This window comes from Camelus bactrianus, chromosome 10, assembly GCF_048773025.1.
Source record: "Camelus bactrianus isolate YW-2024 breed Bactrian camel chromosome 10, ASM4877302v1, whole genome shotgun sequence".
NCBI classification, from domain to species: Eukaryota; Metazoa; Chordata; class Mammalia; order Artiodactyla; family Camelidae; genus Camelus; species Camelus bactrianus.
This window is the reverse complement of record NC_133548.1, coordinates 18,671,611-18,695,280: the sequence shown is the minus strand read 5'-3', so window position 1 is coordinate 18,695,280 and position 23,670 is coordinate 18,671,611. Positions and strand designations below refer to the sequence as shown.

General features: G+C 36.5%; 1 non-coding gene across 1 annotated transcript; it reads left to right on the top strand.

Annotated features, from left to right (window-relative positions):
• Positions 1 to 18,925: 18,925 nt before the first annotated feature.
• TRNAG-ACC (transfer RNA glycine (anticodon ACC)) lies at positions 18,926 to 18,998 on the top strand. The gene has a single exon. It is a non-coding gene; the product is annotated as a tRNA-Gly (tRNA).
• Positions 18,999 to 23,670: the final 4,672 nt, after the last annotated feature.

The window sequence follows — 23,670 nt, the reverse complement described above, 5'->3', positions numbered from 1 at the left end:
AAATATATACTTTGTACCATGGCATCTGAGACCTCTAAGACCTCTAAGACTCTGTACCATGACCTCTACGTTGCTGGTGCTGGGTTACTTTTTCTAGTCCATCACGAATGTCACTCTGCAATAAACTGCTTAGACACCATTTCTGATCATTGTGGTCTCTTGTTGGAGGCACCATGGTGGACATCAGCTCTTCCTGGCCCTGACTGAATTCACACAGGTGCAACTTGACAGCAACCTCTTCCCCTCAACGTGCCCCACACCTCCTGCCCCAGAGCATCTCTATTAATGCTGAGGTGTGACAAAAAGAAGACTTCCTCTTTGTCCAAAGCATGTACACTACAGAAGTTCAGGGGATTAATACTCTGTGGTGCAAACACCCTTGATCAATTGGCAAGGGTGGTTGATGGGTAATTTTTTTCCCTTTTTCTCCTTGAATCCTGGCTTTTCAGATGATTTCTCAGAAGATGGTTCTTTAAGGTCAAGCAGTCACTCTGAACAGTCAGCTTGATTCCACGTCCTCCTATTGGCTCTCCTGCCCAAGCTTCACTCCCCTTGCGCCTCACTTCTCTCCCCAGGCTTTCACTTCCCAACAGACGTGTGCACACAGCTTTTGGCTCTGGGCCTGATATTTGGAAGCAAAAACTGAGGCTCTCCATCTCACTCACCATTTTTTAGCCACCACTGCCCTGTTGTTTGTAGTTGGAACTTTCAAGCTTGGTCCTATCCTAGGGTATTTGCACTGGCTGCTTCTTCTTCTCCCAGATCTTTGCTTGAATGGTTATTTCATGTCACTCAGACTTCAGCTCAAACAGCACCGCCTCAGAAAAGCTTCCCCTGATGAGGAAATCTACACAACCACCCTGCCACTCTGTGCTGAGTGCTCCAGTTGAATTGTTTTCATACCATTTATAACTCTATGAAATACTTCTCGTTGCTGCAGTTTGCTTGCTTTGTTTATTATTTCTGTCTCCTCACTGCTTCTAGTCAACTCCCAGTATAACGTAAACTCCATAAGACTGGAACTCCTTCAAGATTTGCAGATATATACTACTCTATAGAAAACAGATAAACAACAAGGATATACTGTATAGAAGGGATTACATTCAATATCCTGCAGTAACCTATAATGAAAAAGGATATGAAAACACATATGAGTATATACATGTATGACTGAAACATTATGCTGTACACCAGAAATTGACACAACATTGTAAACTGACTATATCTCAATTTAAAAAAAAAAAAAGGACTGGAACCCTTTTTCTCAATGTTTACTGATGCATCCCTGAATCTAGAACAGTATTTGGCACCTAAAAGGAACACAGTACATATTATTTAATGAATAAGTATGAATCCAACTAGGGAGAAGGGCTGTGACCTGAAACCCTGCTTCACCAGAAACTGTGAGAATCATTGTCAAAGAAGAATGTTAAATGGGTAGGAAAGGAAGCTCATCTTTGGAAAGCAGATCCATTGTCTCTTGCCTCATGTCTCACAGGTACCTAGACCTGCACTGAGTCCCCCCAAATTCCCAGAGAACATTTAGAACACTAAATGACACGAAGAAGTTTAACAATGGCTTTAGGAATTTGAGTCATCAATTGCATTATCTAGCTGATAATCTTCCCAAGAGAAGGCTAATCAACTTGTTAACTCTTGTGAACTGGAGCAAATACATGAATGCAGAAGGCAGGAGAAGCAGCTTAAAATGTTATGTGTTAAAGTTTCCTGAATGATCAATACAGCCTGAGTCACACCTGGTGATATTGGATAGATGGCTGTGAAATAAACCCAAGCATTTGATCACTCCTGCGGAATCACTGTAGGAACCTAGTGCAATGCAAAGTGCATTTTTCTCTCAGGCTGATGAGAGCTGAGCTATGAGCATGTGCTTGTTACAGCTTTGAGAAGTGAAGTTTTAGAAGCATCGGGACAATTAGCTGCAACCCAGAATGACATAAGCAAACTTTCCCCCAAATATGCTGCATGTCCCCATACATTATTCAAGGCTTAGGTAGTGCAGAGTGAGATACAGCACAGACTACCTACAACTTCCTGAATCTAACAAAATAAAAATCCAGGAAATATCAAAATCTTTAAATATTGACTCATTTTTAAATGGTTTATATGCTTTTTTATTGAAGTATAGTCCATTACAATGTGTCAATTTCTGGTGTACAGCACAATGTCCCAGTCATGCATATATATACATGTACTTGTTTTCATATTTTTTTCATTAAAGGTCATTACAAGATATTAAACATAGTTCCCTGTGCTATACAGAAGAAACTTTTTAAAATCTATTTTTATATATAGTGGCTAACATTTGTAAATCTCAAACTCCCAAATTTGTCCCTTCCCCGCCCTTTCCCTGGTAACCATAAGATTGTTTACTACGTCTGAGAGTCTGTTTCTGTTTTGTAGATGAGTTCATAGTGTCCCCTTTTTTTTTTAATGGTTTATATTTTAACACTGGAGAAATGTCACAGGGAGTCTGGCCAATTTTCAGTGTGATTATTCCTTTACTTTCTCATTTCTATCATATTATATTATCTTTATCACATAATTGGCTTCAAGTTTAATATTGTGTCTGGTAGACAGCAGTCACTCAATAAATGTTTCCAAAGTCAGGAATTTCTCATCCAGCCTTGGCTTTGGTGTACACTGTTGTCAAGGGACACTTGGGAGATTGGCACGCTAATCCCCCCCCCCCATATTATCATCTTTATGTAGCAGGATACTATTTGAACTCCATTCTAAAGACAAACAAATGATTCCCTATAGCAAGGAACAAGCACATGACTATTTATGCACCAGAACAGAAGCTTCTTGATTGCAGCTGTTACTATGAATTTTAAATGCCCCGAGATACTGAAAAGTCCTCCTTATTGCATACTGAGGCTCAAGTCCATCTGTTCTCGAAGATAATAGCAACCTGACCTAAATCAACACCCATTCTTTCTAGATGAGCCATACACAGGACATGAATCCATTGGAGAAATCCTGGGGACCATCCTTACTCAGAATAGACATTTTTTTCCTCCTCTCCCTACTTTTTCAGACATCACTTGAATAGAAAGAAATAAAAGGCTATTACAGTATGCAGGTAGCATCATCTGTAACGAAAAGACTGTTTAAGTCCTGAAAAGAGGGGAGAGGTGATTTCTTAGCTTAGAGTTTTCACTTCTGCTAGCACTGAGGACGGGAAAAAACTCAGAAGAAGAATTGAAGAAAAGCCCGCTTTTCCCTGATATTTGCCCTAATCTGAGTGTAAAGATTCAAAAGAATCAGAGAGAAAGGGGAATGAATCATTCATAAGGCCCTTAAAAATTTCAACCAACTCTACTGAGAGGGAGGAAAATGTTATCTGAACATAAAGCTCTTGAAGGAAACTTGGCTGAGCTGTAAGGACCCAGCACAGAGTGCCCAAGCAAGAGCCCGAGAGGGTCTCGCACTAGGAGTGAGGACAGTACTCCTGGAGAACGTAGGCAGCATTCCTGGGTGTCACATCTCCTCTGAGAATCTCATATTCACCCTTAATGCAGAGCCTTCACTTCTGTCACGGCCATGAACACCATGTGCCTAGTTCAAATAATAGTTAAAGCTTACCCTCAGCTAGTTAAATACACCTTATAATGAAAACCCTGTGTCACTGTGGAGATCCAGTGCATTTTCCTAGTCACTGAGATCAGTAGAGAAATTTAATCCATTCCTAAATAATGAATCAACTTTTTATGACCTTTGTAACCTCATTGTAACACATTGTAATTCAAGGCTATTACACTGCATTTATCTTTAATGAATAATAAATGGTACATTGGTATTGACTGAATAAGCAATTATTCCATCAGCAGCAGAACACAGAAATATTTTTAATTATTAATAAACCACAAGCTTTGCTTGTCAGGGACAATCATCTTTTGGTAGGAATAACTTACTCTCCTTTCTATTATTATAGACAAGTGGAATCAAATGTCATTTCAAGCCACTTCTGGTCTTTCTCAAAAATAGGACTGACAACTTCTAGCTGTGATTATTACCAGATGTAATGGGCAATAGGTTTTGCATAAGAACAAAAAATATGAAAAAATAAAGTCAACTCATGTGAAAACTCAAGAAAGAAGGTTGAAACAAAATTATGTCCTCAAACTTCCCTATGCTGATTTAAAAGGACAGATGTAGAAAAAGTACTTGTGAAATGTAGGCCAAATACATAAAATTGCTAAGACTTTAAAGAATAAACTTATACTATGCATAGAAGAATTTATCCTTATCAAAAGGGAGAGAGGATATTTACATACAGAGAAAGAGAGAGAACTTGAAACTATGTGTGGAACAGAGTGGCAAGCTTTGAAATGAATGTAAGAAGAGAGAAAATATGAAAATAAAACATTGGAAAAGTAAGATAAAAGTAACTCAACCAAACAGAACATAAGGACAACAATTTCCTAAGGTAACTGCCACATAATTCAGATATAGTAATGGGGTGGGCAGTTATAGATATATTTATTTGACACATATTTATTAAATTACATTGGATTTTTAGGATCTTAGAGATAAAATGCATTATGTTAGGTATGAATTCTATAATCTATAAAAATGAAGCAGACAAGGAATTGGTCCTCAAAAAATTTTATAGTATTTTGGAAAGGAAAAAAGTGCAAATGTCATCTAAAGTATGAAATACATCATTAAGTGAAATCAGCATGTTTTATTTATATTTGCATCTCTGACATTTAACACAATGCCTGGCACACAGTAAGAAAAATATAAATTAATTCATTCAAGAAGAATTTACTTAGTATTTACTATATGTTTCATCAAAATATCAGACATGCAGAGATAAATAAAACATTATCCTTGTCCAACTCACAGTTTAACACAGAAGTGAGATAGTAAACATTTGTTTAATTAAATTTTAAAATGTATGGTCAGTCAGAGCCCATCAGGAAACCTGTATCTGGAGAATTCTAAAATGGAAAATATCACAAGAGTCATGGGAGGTTGTAGGGAAATAGTATAATGACTGTATAATCACACTTCATCATTAATCAACAGGTGGTTTAACTCCAAAGAGCATAAAACCTAAGAAGGCTTTAAAAATGGGGGTTTCTTCTCATCTAACAAAACATTGGGAGGTTGACAATTGCTTGTAAAGTTCCTCAACAAAGTTCCTCTCATGATTGCAGCAGTATCATCTGAACCTTTCATCCTCATACTGTATTCAAAGACAGGAAGCAAGGAAGCCTTCAAAATGCAGAGAGTGCCACCTCTTTCTCACCTTCTTGAGGAAAAGTCTTTCCTAAGGGACAACCCCATTAGACAGCTATAGTGTCTCATTTGTTAGAATGGCTATGTGTCTATCTTTAGATCAATAACCTAGCCCACCTCTTCTGAGAAAAAAAAAAATCAGGTTACTGTTTTAAGGAAGAAGACAAGGGAGAATTTGGGGGGACAAGAAACAATGAGTATCTTCCATGAGTCTTTACTAAATGGAAGAGGTGCTGTGCCCAAAGCAAATGAGGCTGTACATGTCTGATAAACAACTTGAAAATGGCAGGTGTAAATGACAAGGATGGGGCATCCTACCATAATAGACAGGTGGTCCAGAAGCAGAAGGCATCTGCAATTTGAAGAATTTTCAATTATATCCATACAGAAAGGGAAAATGAGAACAGGACAGAAAAGCACTAGGGAAGGTGGTGTACTTTAAGTCACTAGTATTTACTATCTATTATTACCTGTAAAGACTTTCCATCGCTTATTTCAATCCCACATATTTCCCTCCTTGAAAAGGCACTTTCTCCTATTTCACTATATTGTCACTTACAGGTATCCTGCAATAAAGACACTCTCCCCAGTATAAGGATCAAGAATATGCAACTCAGAGCAGTGCTTCTAAACTTAATGCACAAAAAACCACCTGCAGATCTTGTTAATATTCAGATTCTGATTCAGCAGGTCTGAGATTGGGTCTTAGAATATGCATTTCTAATGCACTTTCAAATATATTGAGGCTACTGGCCCAAGGACTACAGTGTGAATATAATATATATTAAGAGGAAGATCCACAAATTACTCTCAGGCATTCTGATAATATGTATTATGTGTTCCCCACAGCAAATAACCATTCAGTTCACTTAATTTTACATACCACAAAACTCCATGAAAATAATGATTCTACTATTACTTTCTTAAACTCTACTTCATTATGAGTATAATTGGGCATGGAAGTATGAGCAGAGCATATCCCTTACATATTAAAAGCTTAGATATTTTATATACGTATGTTTGTAGATAATAGATTACATATGCTATGTATAATTATATATAAATGTTATATGCAGATTCCTCTTTCATAGATAAAGTGAGATTTAATTTAAAGTTCATTGTCAGATAAGCATGAGACTACGGATGCTTCTAATATTTCCCCCTGGTTTTGATTCTCAGACTTGACCTACGCTTAGACAGCAGAAAGTTATATCAGCAGTTGCAGTCTCAAAAGTGCCACTCTCCTATTCATTCCAAAGTGCAATTTAGTGCTACAATTGCTGACTTTACCTACAAAATACACTGTGCTCCTGCTAGCATTGCAAATTCTGAAGAGCAATGGGCTGGTTATACTGAACTCTATTCTGTGTTAGAATTGTCAGCACAGTTTTGATGGCTGAATCTCTGCACCTTGACCAAAGGTACCTTACTGGCCAGCTTTACTGTGAAGTAGGGAACCATGAAGCTTAGGAACACTAATTTTGGGATTGCAAACTCAGCCCATTAAGGGTGGACTGATGCTTTTGCTTAGATATAGACAAAGCCAATGTCATTATTTTTATTTGGGACTTCTTAAAGCCAGAAAATGTACTTAAAAGCACATTTTAAACAGTCATCAGTCAAAATCTTTGTTTCTCACAATTTAGTGTAAATAAATTAGTACATCCTTTTTATGCACTATTAATTTAACTAATTGTATAAGATTAGATAATTGGTTCAGACTCTAGCTCATGGTTCAGAAAGATACAAAATGATCTCAAAGTGTTATGTACTTTGTATACCTTTATATAATAAACAAAGAGGACTAAGCATTGATTTTAGCACAGCAAGTTTTACTAATATTCAATCATTCTAAAATTAATCATTTTGAAGGCTATCAAGATAATGCCAGAACACTTTACTTTTATTCTAATTTTCAGACTTCTATTTTCTAAATAAAACTGACTTAGCTATCAAAGTGAGAATCTTCTAGTTCTGCCACTCTGTGTCCACTGCTAGATGGTACATTATTTCAGAGATGAGGCCATGCCACATTCTCCCAGTATAAACCTGGATTCACTCTTGCTAGACGTGTTTTTCTTATCTTTTTTTTTTAACATGTTCAAGTTAACCTTTTTCTTTCTATATAGTTGTATATCAAAGTCAAAAATCTACCCATTCAAGTATGCTTAACTAATTTTTGACAAAAGTGCAAAACCAATTCGATAGAGGAATAATAGCCTTTTCAACAAATGATCAAGGAGAAATTAGCACTCATTGCCAAAATATTTCCTTCAAACAACAGCAATAACCAAAAAACCCAACTTAAATATCATACTTACAAAAATTTAGTCACAATGGAAAGTGTATTTAATGTAAAGTGCAAAATTCTAAAAGTTTCCGGAAAAAACTGAAAAAAATTTGGATCTAGGGCCAAGCAAAAAAATAGTTTAGACTTGACACCAAAACTATAATTCATAAAAGAAAAAAATGATAAATTGGGTGATCAAAATTAAAACCTTTGCTTTGTGACCTACTCCTATGAAAGATGAAAAGAAAAGTTGTAGCCACAGAGAAAATAGTTGAAAACTGCGTATCTAACAAAAAGCTGGAATATAAACCACATAAAGAATTCTCAGAACTTAAGAGTAAAAAATAGCAAACAATCCCATCAGAAAATGTGCAAAAGACACAGACATACAAGTCACCAACTCACCAGAGAATGTAGAGATGGCACAAATTACATGCAAAAAATGCTCAACATCATCAGCTATTAGGGAAATGCAAATTAAAATCCCAACAGGTATTATCAAATACGTATCAGCATGGCTAAAGTTAAAAAAAAATACAACACCAAATGCTAGTGAGAATGCAAAGAAACTGGTACTGATACACTGCTGATGGGAATGTAAAACTGTAACATCCCATCAGCAATGGTATTAGTCAGCTCGGGCTGCCATAACAGAATGCCATCATAGACTGGATAGTTTAAAGAACAGAAATTTATTTCTCATAATTCTGGAGGCTGGGAAGTGCAGATCAAGGTACTGACTGACTCCGTTTCTGGTGAGAGCTCTTTTGTTGGCTTGCAGATAGCCACCATTTCAGTGGAGAGAGAGCTCTTGTGTCTCTTCCTCTTCTTTTAAGAACACCTGCTTCATAGGATTAGGCCTCCACTCTTATGACTTCATCTACCCTTTATCACCTCTTCATAGTCTTTTTCTCCAAACACAGTCACTTTGAAGATTAGGGTTTCAACATACGAATTTTAAGAGGACACATTCAGACAGTATGCAAAGCAATTGGCAGTTTCTGTAAAAACTAAACATGCAATTGGCATAAAATCCAACAGTTAACACATATGGGCATATATTTCAGAGACATGAAAACTTATATTCTACAAAAACCTACACATAAATGTTCATAGCTTCTTTATTCATAATAGCCCCAAACTGGAAACAATTCAGAAGTCTTTAGGGGAAAGAACTCAATGACCTGTGGTAATCCACACCAGAGTAATACACACTCAGCAATGTATAGGGACAAACTCTCAATACACGTAACAACTTGTATGAGTCTCAAAATTATTGGAGGGGGGAGCTAATTCCAAGGTTACACACTACATGATACCAATTATATAACATTCTTGAAATGACAAAATTGTAGAAATGGGAAACAGATGAGAGGGGTTGCCTTATATTATAAGGAAGAAAGGAGTGAAGTGGTTACTGCTATTAAGAGGCAGGCAACACAGAGAATCCTTTTTCAAAATCGTCCTCATTATTCTAGTCTCTTTGCCTTTTCATATAAACTTTACAGTAATCTAGTCTACATCTGCAAAGTATCTTGCTGGGATTTTGGTAAGAATTGTGTTAAACCCATATATTAATTTGGGGAGAACAACATGTTTTCTATGTTGAGTCTTCCAACCCATGAATGTGGTATGTCTCTCCATGTCTTTAGATCTTCTCAATTCATTTCATCAGCATTGCAGCATACAAATTCTGCGCATGTTTTCTTATGTTTATAACTATGTTTTTCATTTTTGTCACTCATTGTAAATGGCACGGGTTTTTAATTTGGGTGTTCATGTGCTCGTTGCTAGTATATAGAAATACATTTTCTTTCTGTATGTTTATCTTATATTCGATGGTCTTGCTAAACTCAGTTTTGATTTCCTTTTGCTTCATTGCACTGACCAGAACTTCCAGCCCTATGTTGAACAAGAGCAGTGAAATCAGACATCTTTGCTTCGTTTCTAATCTTAGGGGAAAGAATTCCATCTTTTGCCATTAAGTATTATGTTAATTATCATGTTAACTATAGTCCTTTTTTTTTTTAAACAACTTTATTGTGGTATAATTTCTGTACAGGGTTTTAAGGTGTTTTTTAACAAGTTGTGGAAGTTCTCCTCTATTCCATTTTTCTGAGAGTTTTTATCATGAATGAGTGCTGAATTTTGTTAAATATTGTTTCTGCATTGAATGATACAATTGTGTGATCTTCCTTCTTTAGCCTACTAATATGATAGACTACATTAACTGATTTTTCAATATTGAGCCAGCCTTGAATCCCTGTAATAAACTCCACTTGGCCGAGGTGTATAATTCTTTTTCCATTGATAAATTCACTGCAAATATTTTGTTAAAATTTTTTTCAACTATATTTGCAATGATATTAGGCTCTAGCTTTTCTTTCTTGCACTTTTTGGCCCTGATTTAGTATTAACAACTTTACACAATGAACTGGGAAATATTTCTTCCTTTCTGATTTTTTTTGTGAAATATATTGTGTAGAATCAGTGTTAATGCTTTTAAGTTTTAAACAATTCTCCAGTGGAATGATCAAGGCTTAGACATTACTTTTATGGCATTTTTTTTAATTACATAGTTTCTGTAATAGTTGTAAGGCTTTTAGAATCACCTGCTTCATATTAAGTGAGTTGTGGTAGTTTGTACCTTTCAATAAATTGTCCCGTTTCATGTAAGTTGTCAATTTTAGTGCATAGAGTTGTTCGTAGTTTTCCCTCATTATTTTTTGATGCTTGCAGGGTCTATACTGATACAGTTTGTTTCATTCCTGATATTGGTAATTTATATTTTCAATTGTTTATTTTTCCTGTTAGTCTTTCCATTTTATTCGTTTTTTTTCCCCAGTAAACCAGCATTTTGCTTCATTGACTTTCTGTACTGTTTTTTGTTCAGCTTGCTTGATTTTTTTGTAGATTTAAAAAATTGTGGTAAAATATACATAAAATTTTCCATTTTAACCATTTTTAATTACAGTCCGGTAACATTAAATACAGTAACATCACCACCATCTATTTCCAGAACTTTTTCCTCCTCTCAAATTAAAACTCAACAGTGATTAAACAGTAACTCCCCATTTCCCCTTCCCCAGCTTCTGGCAACCATCATATTACTTTCCATTTCATCTATACTCTACATATCTCGTGTAACTGGAAACATGAAAATAGTTATCCCTTTTTGGACTGGCATCTTTCACTCAGCATAATGTCTTCAAGGTTCATCCATATTTAGCCTGTGTTGGAATTTTACAGTTACTTCATTTATACTCTTATTTTTATTACTTCTTTCTTTCTGCTTGCTTTGTGTCTTCTTCTTTTTCTAGGTTCTGGAAATGGAAGCTTAGATTACTGATTTGAGTCTTTTTCTCTCTTTTAATGTAAGCATCTAGAGCTGTGTATTTCCCTCTCTTCCCTGATTCGCTGTGCTCCACAAATTTTGGTATGTTGTACCTTCATTTGCATTGATTTTAATGTATTTTTAAAAATTATTTCTTGACACTTTCTGTGTTGACCCATGGATTATTTAGAAGTGCATTGTTTAGCTTCTAACTATTGAACATTTTTGTTATTTTATGTTATTGATTTCAAGTTTAACTCCTTTGTGGTCAGAGAACACAATGAGAATTTTTTAGAACTTCATATTGGTTTTCTATAGTGTTTTTGAGCACCTGTTTTTATATATATATATATATATATATATAATATAGATAGATAGAGATAAAGATACAATTTTCTTAAATATTTCCTCGGCATACACTGAGAACCACAAAAGAGTGTTACAATTTTTGCTTAAAGAACTCAAGGAAGATGTATGTACTTCCTCGTATTTTCACTCTTTCAGCTGTTCTTTCTTCCTTTTTGATGTCCCAAGCTTCCTTCTTTTATATATTTTTATTTTTCCTGTTTGGAAACTTTTCTTCAGTTACTCTTTAGTGCAGGCCTGCTCCTGATAAATTCCCTTAGTTTTTCTTCATCTGAAAATGTCTTAATTTCCTGTGCATTTCTGAGGGATATTTCGCCTAGACGCAGAATTCCAGATTGCAGTTCTTTTCAGTAGGAACTTGAAAATATTATGCTGCTTTCTTTTGGCTCCATGGTTCTTGGTGAGAAGTCTATTTTCATTCAGATAGTTTTTTGCTTTTTTCCCTGTAAGTAAGATATTTTTCTCTTATTGTTTTCAAGATTTTTTTTTCCTTTGTTTTAGTGGTCAGAAGTTGATCTATGTTGTGTCTTAGTATGATTTTTGGGAGGGGGCGCATTCCCTCTTTGGAGTATGCTTTGCTTCTTGGCTCTTTAGGTTTGTGTCTTTTGCTTCCTTGTTTGAGGAAATTTCTAGCCATTATTTCAAGTTATTTTTCAGCCTCATTCTCTTTTTATCTCCTTCCAGAATTCCAGTGACTTGAATATTAGATTTTTGTTGTAGTCCTACAGGTTCCTGACAGTCTATTCTTTTTTTTTTCCCCTATTGATTTTCTGTCTGATTTTTAGGTGGCAGATTTCTATTGTTTTCTCTTCAAGTTCACTGAATTTTTTTCCCTGTCCCATCCATTCTGTTCTCATCTCCATCCATAAAGTTATTAATGCGGTTATTGATTATTTTTCAAATCTCAATTTTCCATTTCATTCTTCTTTATATTTTCTATTTCTTTGCTGAGACTTTCTAGTTGTTACTTGCTTCAAGCATATTTGTTATGGCTCATTGGTCCATTTTATTATATAAATGGCTTAAAAATCACTCCTGTAAGTTGACCCTATGTTGTTTACTTCTTCACAGCAGGCTTGGTTCTGTTTGCTTAAAAGCCAGCACCAAACTTAAATTTCTACATATTCAGTTGTTTAAAATAGAGCCCAAATAAGCAGATTTTCAGCCACTTAAAGCCTGCCTACTTTGCATACTCCCTGAAACGGTATCCTGGCTTCTTCTATCATTGCTCTGGCAGAGGAAGGAAGAGTCACAGCCAAGTGGAGACAGAATTCAAGGTCCCCACTCACCTTCTGTTGATACTTGAATGGTAGCTCCTCCTTTCTGCTCGGTGGAGTTCAGCATTATGGCTCCCCATCAGATTTCTGTGTAGGGGAGAGAGCTTGCAAAGGGGCATGTGTGCCTCATTACTGCTGTCCCTGCAGTCTTCACTGTCACAGTGGAGGGGACTTTATTACTGCTGGACAGTCGTCAAAGTCCTGAATCCACATCAGCCCTCTTTTGACACCATCCAGTAGGGAGAATAGGATTTCTTGGCTCTCTACTCATTCTTCTCTGACAACTCCTTGGTTGGGGGGCAGGGATTGGCACACTTTATTACAACCTGGTGAGGGGGGAACTCTTGATTTTCCTCTCAAACTTTGCTGATGCGAGTGGAGGGCAGACTGCAGTTTTCTCTGTGGTGTTTGGCTAGAAAAGAGCACTTATTGTCTAGATGATTTGGGTATTATTAGCATATTTGTTGCATTTTTCTTTTTTTTTTTTTAATTTGTAGGCATCCATTGGCATTTCTGGATTTCCAGCTTCTTCATCTTCAAGTCTGGAATATATGAGCTAGAACGAAAACTAAATGATTTCATACCATGTCATTTCTTGGAGCCTATGGCCCCTAACCTGTCTGTCTTCCTTTCTCCACCTGTTAGTATATTATTTTGTTCATTTTATATATAATTTCCAGGGTTTTCAGTAGTACTTAGTGGGATAAATATGGAAAAAGACATTTACTTTACCTCTCTGTATTTCCATAATGGTAAGTCTCTGTTTTCTTTTTATTTTAAGACTTGAATGTAGGACCCTTTCTTTGTAAATCCTCCCAACCATTCCAGTTCCCTTGATAGTGATGCTCCTTTCTCTGTGAGTCCCCTGGTACTTCTATTGTAATTTACTTTCCTCTCCCGACTCTCCATAAACTAGGCACATTAGACCATGAAACTCCTCAGGTTACATGCTTTTGCCTCATTCCTTCCTAGGTTCTCCTGTGATGAGCACAATAGTTTGAATATAGCACCTGATGCTTATTAAATTAATGAAAAGGTGAGTGTATGGAATACTCTCTCAAGATTTTTTTAAGGTACAGATCACCTCTTCTAGAGAGCCTTCTGTGAAATCTCCAAACTGAGAAAGTGCCCTACAGTATACTCTCATACTGTCTCTTTTGTCCTGCTAACGTTACATCACCTCATCATTATTATATTCACTTTCCCTTCTATGCAGCGAAGATCATATATTCGACTTTCTCTCTTGAGTTTTTGGTGGAGACTTACAGTTCAAGTTAGAAGATAAATGAAGCCAGGGACCGTGTTGGTATTGGCTTATGGCTCACAGATAGTCCAGAACTTAGCACAGTTCTCAAGTACACAGTACTTGTTGAACAAATGAATGAAATAAAAAATGAATGAAAAGATGATAGAATTCAACACATTATGAATGACTCCATGTACCTGTTACATCTGTTACATGAAAAATCTATCCAATTTGCTTTCCCAGAAATGTCAAATTTGTCTCTTTGGATCTCAACACTTAATGAATTACACATTTTTCTAATTATATTAAAATAACTTTTGCTACATAAACTTTTTTCCTGAACCATTTCAGAAACCGAATGATGAACTTGTTTATGAATTGCCTATATAGTTTTTTTCCCAAAATGCCTTAAAGAACTTTATTGTGTATTGGTAATAGTTTATAAGACAGCAAGAATATAAATGGAGATAGCTTTTTCATGTGGTAAGTGTTACTAAACTATATCTGAAGGGCCACTTTTGGAGGCCGATTTTGAATAGGGCTTTACTTACTAATCTCATAAATGGCCAAACCTATGGTTATTCCCTTAGTAACTCAGTAACACTTCATAAATGATTTCTTACTGCTTCATTTCCAAGTCTCAAACTCATACGCAAATCTCCAAAACTCACATCAGCAAAAATCTTCTAGAAGACTTATTTTAAGTGTTATAAGACTCCCATGTGAACACTCATCTTACAGTTAAATTCTTTAACCTCTTCTTTGCACGTCAGTTCATTAAGCATTGCTGAGCATGAGGCAACAAAAAGAGCTGTGAGGCAAGATTCTTAAACACAGCTCCAGGGAGAGACACTGAATGACAAAATGTTACAGAAGGAGAGGAAAAGATTCCTCTGAAATCACAACATCACCCAAATAAGGACAGATTCCCCTTCCCTCACAAAACCCATTGACAGTCATTCCATTATATGAAATTGAGGTTAGGCCTTGGTGTTTGACATCTGCTCTGGACGTTATACTTCAGAAGCTCAATCTTAAACTCACAGGATATGTGAAATATAGATGTTTTGATAGTGCCATAATCTTTATAAGGTAGATACCTAAGGGGTTCCATGAAGATGAAACATATGAATCGTATGTGATAAGATAAAGATGACATTCCCCCCAAAGGCCCAGTTTGACAGATATAACACTCTATAATGAATTTTTAAAGTTGTAGGAAAAATAGAAAGAAAGAGAAATTAGTCTGAAATTTCTAATATTATGAGGGTTACTTTGTAAAAGAATTAATGAAGACTGTTATCTACCATTTAACAATCAGAAACTATGGGCATAGCTTGTATTTTGTAATCAAGAAAATGCGATCAAATAATAAAGTATGCTCAGGCAAAACTTTCTTACTGTTTATCTTTTCTCAAAGTGGATCATCACTGTATCTACTTGAAAGTATTGACTAGAATAAATGTAAAAAATACAACAGATATTCTAAAATGTACCAAATACTCTTTTTATGATTTGTATTATAGCATGATCTTATCTATTGATAGCTGCCCATTTGAAGATATTTCTGTAAATATGTATACTGAATACTCACAAGTGGCTTAAAATACATTCCTTGTGTGTTTACCACTTTGAGAAGGTAGCTAAGACCAAGTGAGAAACAATCAGGTACACAATGTACTATAGGTCCTGGCACCATCCCAGGCTAGAGTCTCCTGGAGATCAAGATCCCTGCTTTACTCTGGTAACGGAATCCCTGGCATCTGACTTAGAACCAGGCAGAAAGCTGAGGCTCAATGAAAGTGACCTGCTTAGCTGAACCGCATGGTCCCGTCTAGCTCTCTGAATCTGGCATGGGCCCAAGCGGCCATCTGCAAGATTAAGGAAATGCGTGTATAAAAATATCTTTTTACTCAGTGTGTAGGGAATGCCTTGTCTCTACTTTCTGTTCCATGTTTCTGAAGAAAATTATCTGCCATGTTTGGTAATCATCACAGTGGTCGACAACAATTAGTCTCTTTTACTTCTGAGGATTTTAGGAGACTTTGAAAACTAGGTATCTGTGTAGTAAAGGTTGATGTACTTGAAAACCTCTCACTCAGGCTGTACGTAGGAAATGAGCAGCCACAACACAGCTGATGCATTTAGCTCTGCTCTACCTAGTCCCTGTACCCAGCACATTCTAGTAGTTCAAGTAATGGGAGTAACTTAATTCTTAGACTTACCTGTCAGTCATAAAACACATTGAAAGTATTTTCCCCCACTTACTATTCACTTCTCTACTGTAAATCATACATAAATCCCTTCAGATTAAATAATAAGCCTTATTGTCCATTCTTTTAAACTACCTAGGGGACAACATTTCTGAGTCAGCCTCCTCTTGATTTCTAAATGATTAGACTATCATGGCTAAGCACACAGTCTCCAACAGAGAGACAGTTTCTGCAGTCAAGGCATTCTGACATCCTAGCCCCACCAGAAAGTGCTGTGAGAAGGCCACCATCCACACCGTACCTTCCCAGTCACTATTTCAGCTGTAGTTCTTGGAAAGAGAAGACATCTTTTATTGTGTAAGGCACAGTGTATCTATTGCCAAAAAGGAAGCACTGAGACCTCCAAATTAAGCCTGGCAATAACCAAATCTATAAGCCATGGACATAAACATCTACATTACATAATAATTAATTCTAACCATAGCAAAGGACTCCATTCTGCAAAACAAAACTGGGAACAGAATGATCTGACAATGTCTGTTCAATGAGATTCTTTCTTACTGAATTTTCTAATATTTATCCTCTTCTTTCAGAAACTGAGCATTCCAGTCAGACAGAAATAAACAGAACAGGAACCTCCCCTTCCTGTGGAAGGGTCAGTTCGTCTTGACCATCGGGGCTTAACCACTGGTGGAAGACCCTTGTGTGGAGGGGCAAGTGGTCCAGCACTAGATGTGGAACTAAATTCCATCCTTGAAGTTCCACTTACATCTAATTCATGTAAGGTATCTGTTTCAGGGAGATGCCTAACTAGAAAGCACAGGGTCCCTTCAGGGGAGGCTCTCAGGAGGATTCATCAAAGTGTAAACACCAAATTATAACCATTTCATCAAAGCATCACGACTTATTTTGACTAAGTCCTTAAGAAACACAGGAAATTCAACTACTTCTGTCCAGAATTACATGACATTCATTTCTCAGCTCCTTCTCTTTAAATGGGTCCAGGTTAGACTCCAGCTAAAGATGCCTGACACGCATTTAAGTCCTAAGAACAGTGATACACATTTTTAAAATACATAGAGTGTTTATGTGACTTTACATAAGAGAAGCTCTGTCTTCCCCGCTGAGTTCTGGCTCTCTAGCTGAGTACTGATTGAGTCTGGGTGTGGCTGGTGAAGAGTTAATTTATTACTTTTTCTGTCTTAAAAAAGGACAATGCAAACAAGGGGGTTAGCTCTGACATGTGTACCCATAAATTATTTGCAAAATTCTAAAATACTTTACCTAGTTTAGTATCAAAACACAGTCTGATCTTTTCTTGTGGTAACAGTCACTAAGAATTGGCAATAATTATTTTTCACTCCTAAACACTAAAGGTAGTGATTTTTGCTTGTTATCTTTTTTCTTTTTACTATCGATGTAATATATGCTCATTGTAGAAGTTTGGAGCGTACAGAAAAGCAAAGTTGGAAAACAATCTCACTCCATAATAACACCACACAAAATAATAACATTTGATGGGTCTCCTTTCAGTCTGTTTCACTGTACATATGTTTTACATATGCTCAAACTGTATAGACAACATTTTGTCCTATGTTTTTACATTTAACATTATATTTATCATTTGCCTTGTTATTAAAAACTCTATAAATAATATTTAAATAACTTTTTCTAATTTAAAACTATATTAATATTCTAACATTTTAAATAATACTGTTATATATGAATTATATTACCTAAACTGTCAGTGTTTTGCATTTTTTAATTTTTTTATTGATTTATAATCATTTTACAACGTTGCAGCAAGTTCCAGTGTAGAGCACAATTTTTCAGTTATGCATGAACATATATATAATTCATTGTCACATTTTTTCCTCTGTGATCTACCATAACATCTTGTATATATTTCCCTGTGCTATACAGTATAATCTTGTTTATCTATTCTACAATTTTGAAATCCCAGTCTATCTCTTCCCACCCCCTGCCCCCTTGGCAATCACAAGTTTGTATTCTATGTCTGTGAGTCTATTTCTGTTTGTACCAATACCATGCTGTCTTGATGACTGTGGCTCTATAGTATTGTCTGAAGTCTGGGAGAGTTATTCCTCCAGCCTCTTTCTTTCTCTTCAGTAATGCTTTGGCAATTCTAGGTCTTTAATTGTTCCATATAAATTTTATTATGATTTGTTCTAGTTCTGTGAAATATGTCCTGGGTAATTTGATAGGGATTGCGTGAAATCTGTAGATTGCCTTGGGCAGTGTGACCATTTTAACAATATTGATTCTTCCAATCCAAGAGCATGGAATATCTTTCCATTTTTTAAAGTCTTCTTTAATTTCCTTCATCTATGGTTTATAGTTTTCTGTGTATAATTCTTTCATCTCCTTGGTTAGATTTATTCCTAGGTATTTTATTACTTTGGGTGCTATTTTAAAGGGGATTGTTTCTTTACTTTCTTTTTCTGTTGATTCATCATTAGTGTAAAGAAATGCAACTGATTTTTGAACGTTAATTTTGTAACCTGCTACCTTGCTGAATTCTTCAATCAGCTCTAGCAGTTTTTGTGTGGACTTTTTAGGGTTTTCTATATATAGTAACATGTCATCAGCATATAGTGACACTTTTACTTCTTCTTTTCCAATTTGGCTCCCTTTTATTTCTCTCTCTTGTCTGATTGCTGTGGCTAGGACTTCCAAGACTATGTTGAATAGGAGTGGTGATAGTGGGCAGCCTTGTCTTGTCCCAGATTTTAGTGGGACGCTTTTGAGTTTTTCACCATTGAGTACTATGCTGGCTGTAGGTTTGTCATATATAGCTTTTAAGATGTTGAGATATGTTCCCTCTATACCCACTTTGGTGAGAGTTTTTATCATAAATGGGTGTTGAATTTCAGTGTTTTGCATTTTAAATCACCCTATTGCCAGGTGGGTGGGTATAGCTCAGTGATAGAGCATATGCTTACCATGCATGAAGTCCTGGGTTCAATCCCCAGTATCTCCACTATAAATAAATAAATAAATAAATAAATAAATAAATAAATAAATAAATAAATAAATAAAATTAAACTCCAGTAATTTTAAGAAAAAATAAACAAATCACTATCAACATATAAATATATCAAAGAATATAAAATATAAGGTATATATGTTAGTTTTACTTTTTACTGATACAATAGAGAAAATGTAAAAAGAGTTGCAGTTTAGGATTTTTACAACTAAGAGGATTTCTCATTTTTCTTCAGCAGTCCTAAATTAATTTGATATGTTCTTAAAAGGTAGCAGACGAAAGAATTTATTTTCACTCTGATGAGTTCTTAGCAGAAAGGTTGAAAAGTCAAGAACTCCCTGAAAAGCAATGGAGCCAATTTTTTTGTGTGTGAAATGACTTCCATTTCAGTGTACTACTTTATTTTGCACATTTTATCAGAGCATTATTAGGCATTTTTGCAACCACTTGACTCTGCCTGGCTCATTTCTCTGAATGGAAAGGGCTATCCACACAGAAGAGGAGTCATTTTCCAACAGTTTCTCATTAGTACTGAGGTCCAAGTAGGATCCAATGTCCCTTGGAGTTCTGTGGGTTTTCATGGACAAAGCCCATTATTTCAACTTTGTCACATGAGGGTTTTCTGAAACTGAAGGAGATCACCAAAAATGAAGGAAAATTTACTGAGAATCTGTCCTCCTTCTCATGCCAGATGCTCTCATTTGTATTATTTCATTTGCTCCTGTGTCTTTTGGGGGCAGGAGAGAGGTGTCTTTTTTTCAAATTTGCAGTGAGGTGTTACAGAGGCAGTGGAGTTCACACCAAGGTAACAGTGTGAAATCTGAATGAATAAATTCAAGTGAAGCCAAATCAAGAACAGGAAGGGAAAAAATAGGACACTAAGGTGCCAAGGACTGAGGTCAGAAAGGGCAGGAGGAGGATGTACAAGGTTAGAAGGAAGATAAGCCAAGAAGAGTTTCTGGAATCTTAGGGTCAGTTAATCAAGGCCAGTCTGTTCACAGTCCCGTGGGGCTCTGGCATGAAATGCAGGGCACTACAAAGTGGTTAACAAGAGCAGACCTCAAACAATCTATGGGTTATCCTTGTCATCCCTCCTGTACTAAACCTTGACAGAAAAGTCATCAAAAGGCAATGGAGGCATAGAAACAAGAAAGAGATGAGTTGACTAAACATCGGAGAAATCTGAACACATCAGTATGAGACAGAATTTGAGGTATGTTTGATGTAGTGAAAATGCACATAAGGGAATAACAATGTAATTGGGTTGCTCCCAACAAAATCTTTTACAACTCTACTGGTGCATCACAAAAGTGGTAACATGATGACTATTTAGCACACAAACGACCATCTCTAGAAGACAGAGCAATAATGGATGGAAAGCATTTCACCCCGTAATGATGAATCAGCAAAATGATCTTGCCAGCAGTAGCGGGTTCCCCCTCACAAATCCATTTGTTTTTCCTGTGTTGGAAATAATATTGTAGATAAAGTTTAAAGTGGTGGCGGCAGTGGCGGGTGGTGGGTAGTTGTAGATTCAACTTCCCCATAACTGCACCATTATTTTCTTCCATGGTGAAATACACAATGCTGTGTTAAACTCTGTCAGTACCGATCGGCACTGTGCGTGGAGAGACAGAAAAGCGGAGAGAGCAACCTGATGCAGGAAGACACTCTTTGAAATGAAAGGACACATTGCTTCAAAGGATTGTTCTGCCCCTTTTTTATCTTTTCCACCTTGGTCTGTTGTTTAACCACTTTGCATCTCAGTTTTAAAGTCAATACCACTGATTAAACATGAAAAGAGTAAAAGCTTTTCTTTTAAATTGTATTGAAGTATAATATTCATAAAGAAAAGTGAATCTATCCAACTGCGTAACTCAACAAATTAAAAACATCTGTAACTAGTGCCCAGCCTGAGACCATCACCAGGAGCCCAGAAGCACCCGCTCTAAACACTCCACAGTCCAAAGGAAACCATTTTAGTAACTTCTCACAGAATAAACAATTGCTTACTGTAATTGAATTTCATGTCAATGGAATCATACATGTGTGCTATTTTTTATTTGGCCTCTTTTGCCCAGATTATTTTTGTCAAGTTTCTCCATATTGTTGCAATTATAAAAGTTCTTAATAAGAGAATTTTTGTGAGAACAGGACAATAATGGATACAGGGAAATGCTCAATTAACATTTATTGCTATTGTTAAGGGAGTTAGGTTATAACAAGTAATAATAAATAAAATAATTTTTTTTAAAAACAGTAGTGGTAGCAATAGCTCAGGAGTACCTGTGAAGAATGTCACTATCTTGGGGACAGCTCTCCCAACATACTGTGATTCCTGATCAGTGTGGTCTACAAGCACAAGTCACCCTCTTAGAATAGATTCTGAGCATAATGTCTGTGCCTCCTCACACAGGTTGAGGGGTGTGGGGCAAGCGTGGGCTTTTACCTCCAAGCATGGGCTCAGTTTACACCACAGGAACCCTGACATTTAAAGAGATAGTATGCATTTATCACAATTGCCACTTGCCATTAATTTACATTCTCTTTACGCATTTGTTCAAAAAATAATTAGGATTTTATGCTGCAGTAAACATGCTTGTTCATCCATTAGTGCAAAGCGAAAGATTAATTGCATTACAATGGGAATCAGGACTACAACACTTGGAGCCACAACGATAACAGTGACAGCTGGGCTGCCCACAGTACTTTGCTCTGATAAGCTTCAAAAACAAGTGTAGATGGGAAAATAATTAAATCACTGACAAGGCGACTCCAGCCTTATTTTCCCTCTTCTTGCATTCAGCTTACAATCACCCAACAAAAGATTCTCACTGCATATTAGAAAGGAGCCTTTATTTTTTCCCTTTCTCCTAATGCCCTCTTTTAACATTAGTAATGAGCTGGATGGCTAAAAGATCTCACTTTTACCATTTATCTCAGCAAGCTAAAGAAGGGAGAGGGGTTGACCCAATCCAGTCTCGTGACTAGCATCTGCTGAGAACCTAATCGACAGGGCAGGCTCTACGGATGCGTGTCCCGTGCAGCCACAGGGGGCCCAATGCTTAGTTTAATGCTCTGCTGTCACCTCTTGAATTCTTAATAATTTTTTTATCAAAGGGGCCCACATTTTAATTTTGCACTGGGCCTTGTAAATTATGCACCCAGTCCTGCCAACAGATGTAGAAAATAATAATCTCTCTCTCTCTCTCTATATATATATATACACATACATATACACGCACACACACACACGTGTGTGTGTATACACTCAGATATGTATCAGTGAATACATCCACACTCATACTTATTGCTGCATCTCTCCAAAAGGAAACAAAAACAAGCTTTTATTTTCCCCTTCTTCTCCCTGGTCAATTAAAAAAAAAGGAAAGAAAGTGGTGTTACTGAGTGGAAACAGAGCATCTGTTTTTTGAGGAACATCTGAGAAGGAAAAGATGTACTATACTTGTACTCCAATTGTCTCCTGACCACGGATACTTCTCTATGGTCCAAAATACACTGAGCATTGTTCTGGGGACAATGGGAGTTAACAATCTTTTAAACCTTGGGCAGGAGTTTATATCATTCAAGAAAACATCTGTGCAATGGTTTGAATAATGATCTAGCCTACAAACTACACCCCCACCACAAGAAAATGAAAAGAATGGTTACAGAAGTGCTCGATTCAAAACTTCACTCTTTGATGCCTAATCAAGGTGACAACATAAGTCAGGAAACTACTCCCAGCTCTGACATTCCCATGAAAAGAAGTAACTGACAGACAGTCATGATTTTAATCAAAAAGTGTGGGTAAACACCTTTGATGAATCCTTTATCATGGGAGCTCCTCTCATGGCAGTGACTTCTTTAGAAGCTCCTAAAAACCTGACCTGTTAAGGAATTGCTTGCTGACATCATGCCTGGACTACTCAGCCAGAAAGTAGCCAGAGCTTATTCTTCTATGTGACTTGTTAATCTTATTTTTTTAAAGGCCTTTGGATTTGTTGAACGTTATTCATCACAATTTTTCTTCTTCAAGTTTGAGAACAAGAGAGAGAGTTTTGTTACTGATAGGGGCTGAGGTCTTCAAAAATAGGTCAGGTACCACAGCGAACAAGACAGCCTGCTTCAGGGGAAGGGAAATGCAAATTCACTACTGTAGACACGGGTTAGTTTTAGCCCTGGCAGCGGCTGCTGAATAATTAGGGCCCAAAGGCCTTCAGAAAGGTTATGTCTTGTTACTATGGCTAACCATATCTGCTTGAGTAATTTTCCTTTCACTATGGCAATTATGGGGTTTTAACTCACTAGGTAGCTGATTTTGTGGCATGTACATATTCTGTATGTCGGGGAAAATGAGCTTCCAGAGATCTGCTTTGGACCACTTTAGAGCTATGATCATCAATCCTCACTAAAGAGAAACTAGTTCTTAGCAGAAGCAGTTTTAGGGATGGGAGTGGAGCGAACGGTGGGAGGAAGCAGGGAAACATTCCATAAGCAATAGCTCTGCAAACCCAGATTGTAATATAATATAGTTATCCGTTGTATAAATGGGATATGTTGTGTTTTGATGTCATATAACACACATTTCATCTTTTTTTTGTTGTTACTGTTACAAATAAGCATTCATCCTAGACTTTGCTAGGTAATCGTGATACTGCTTGGA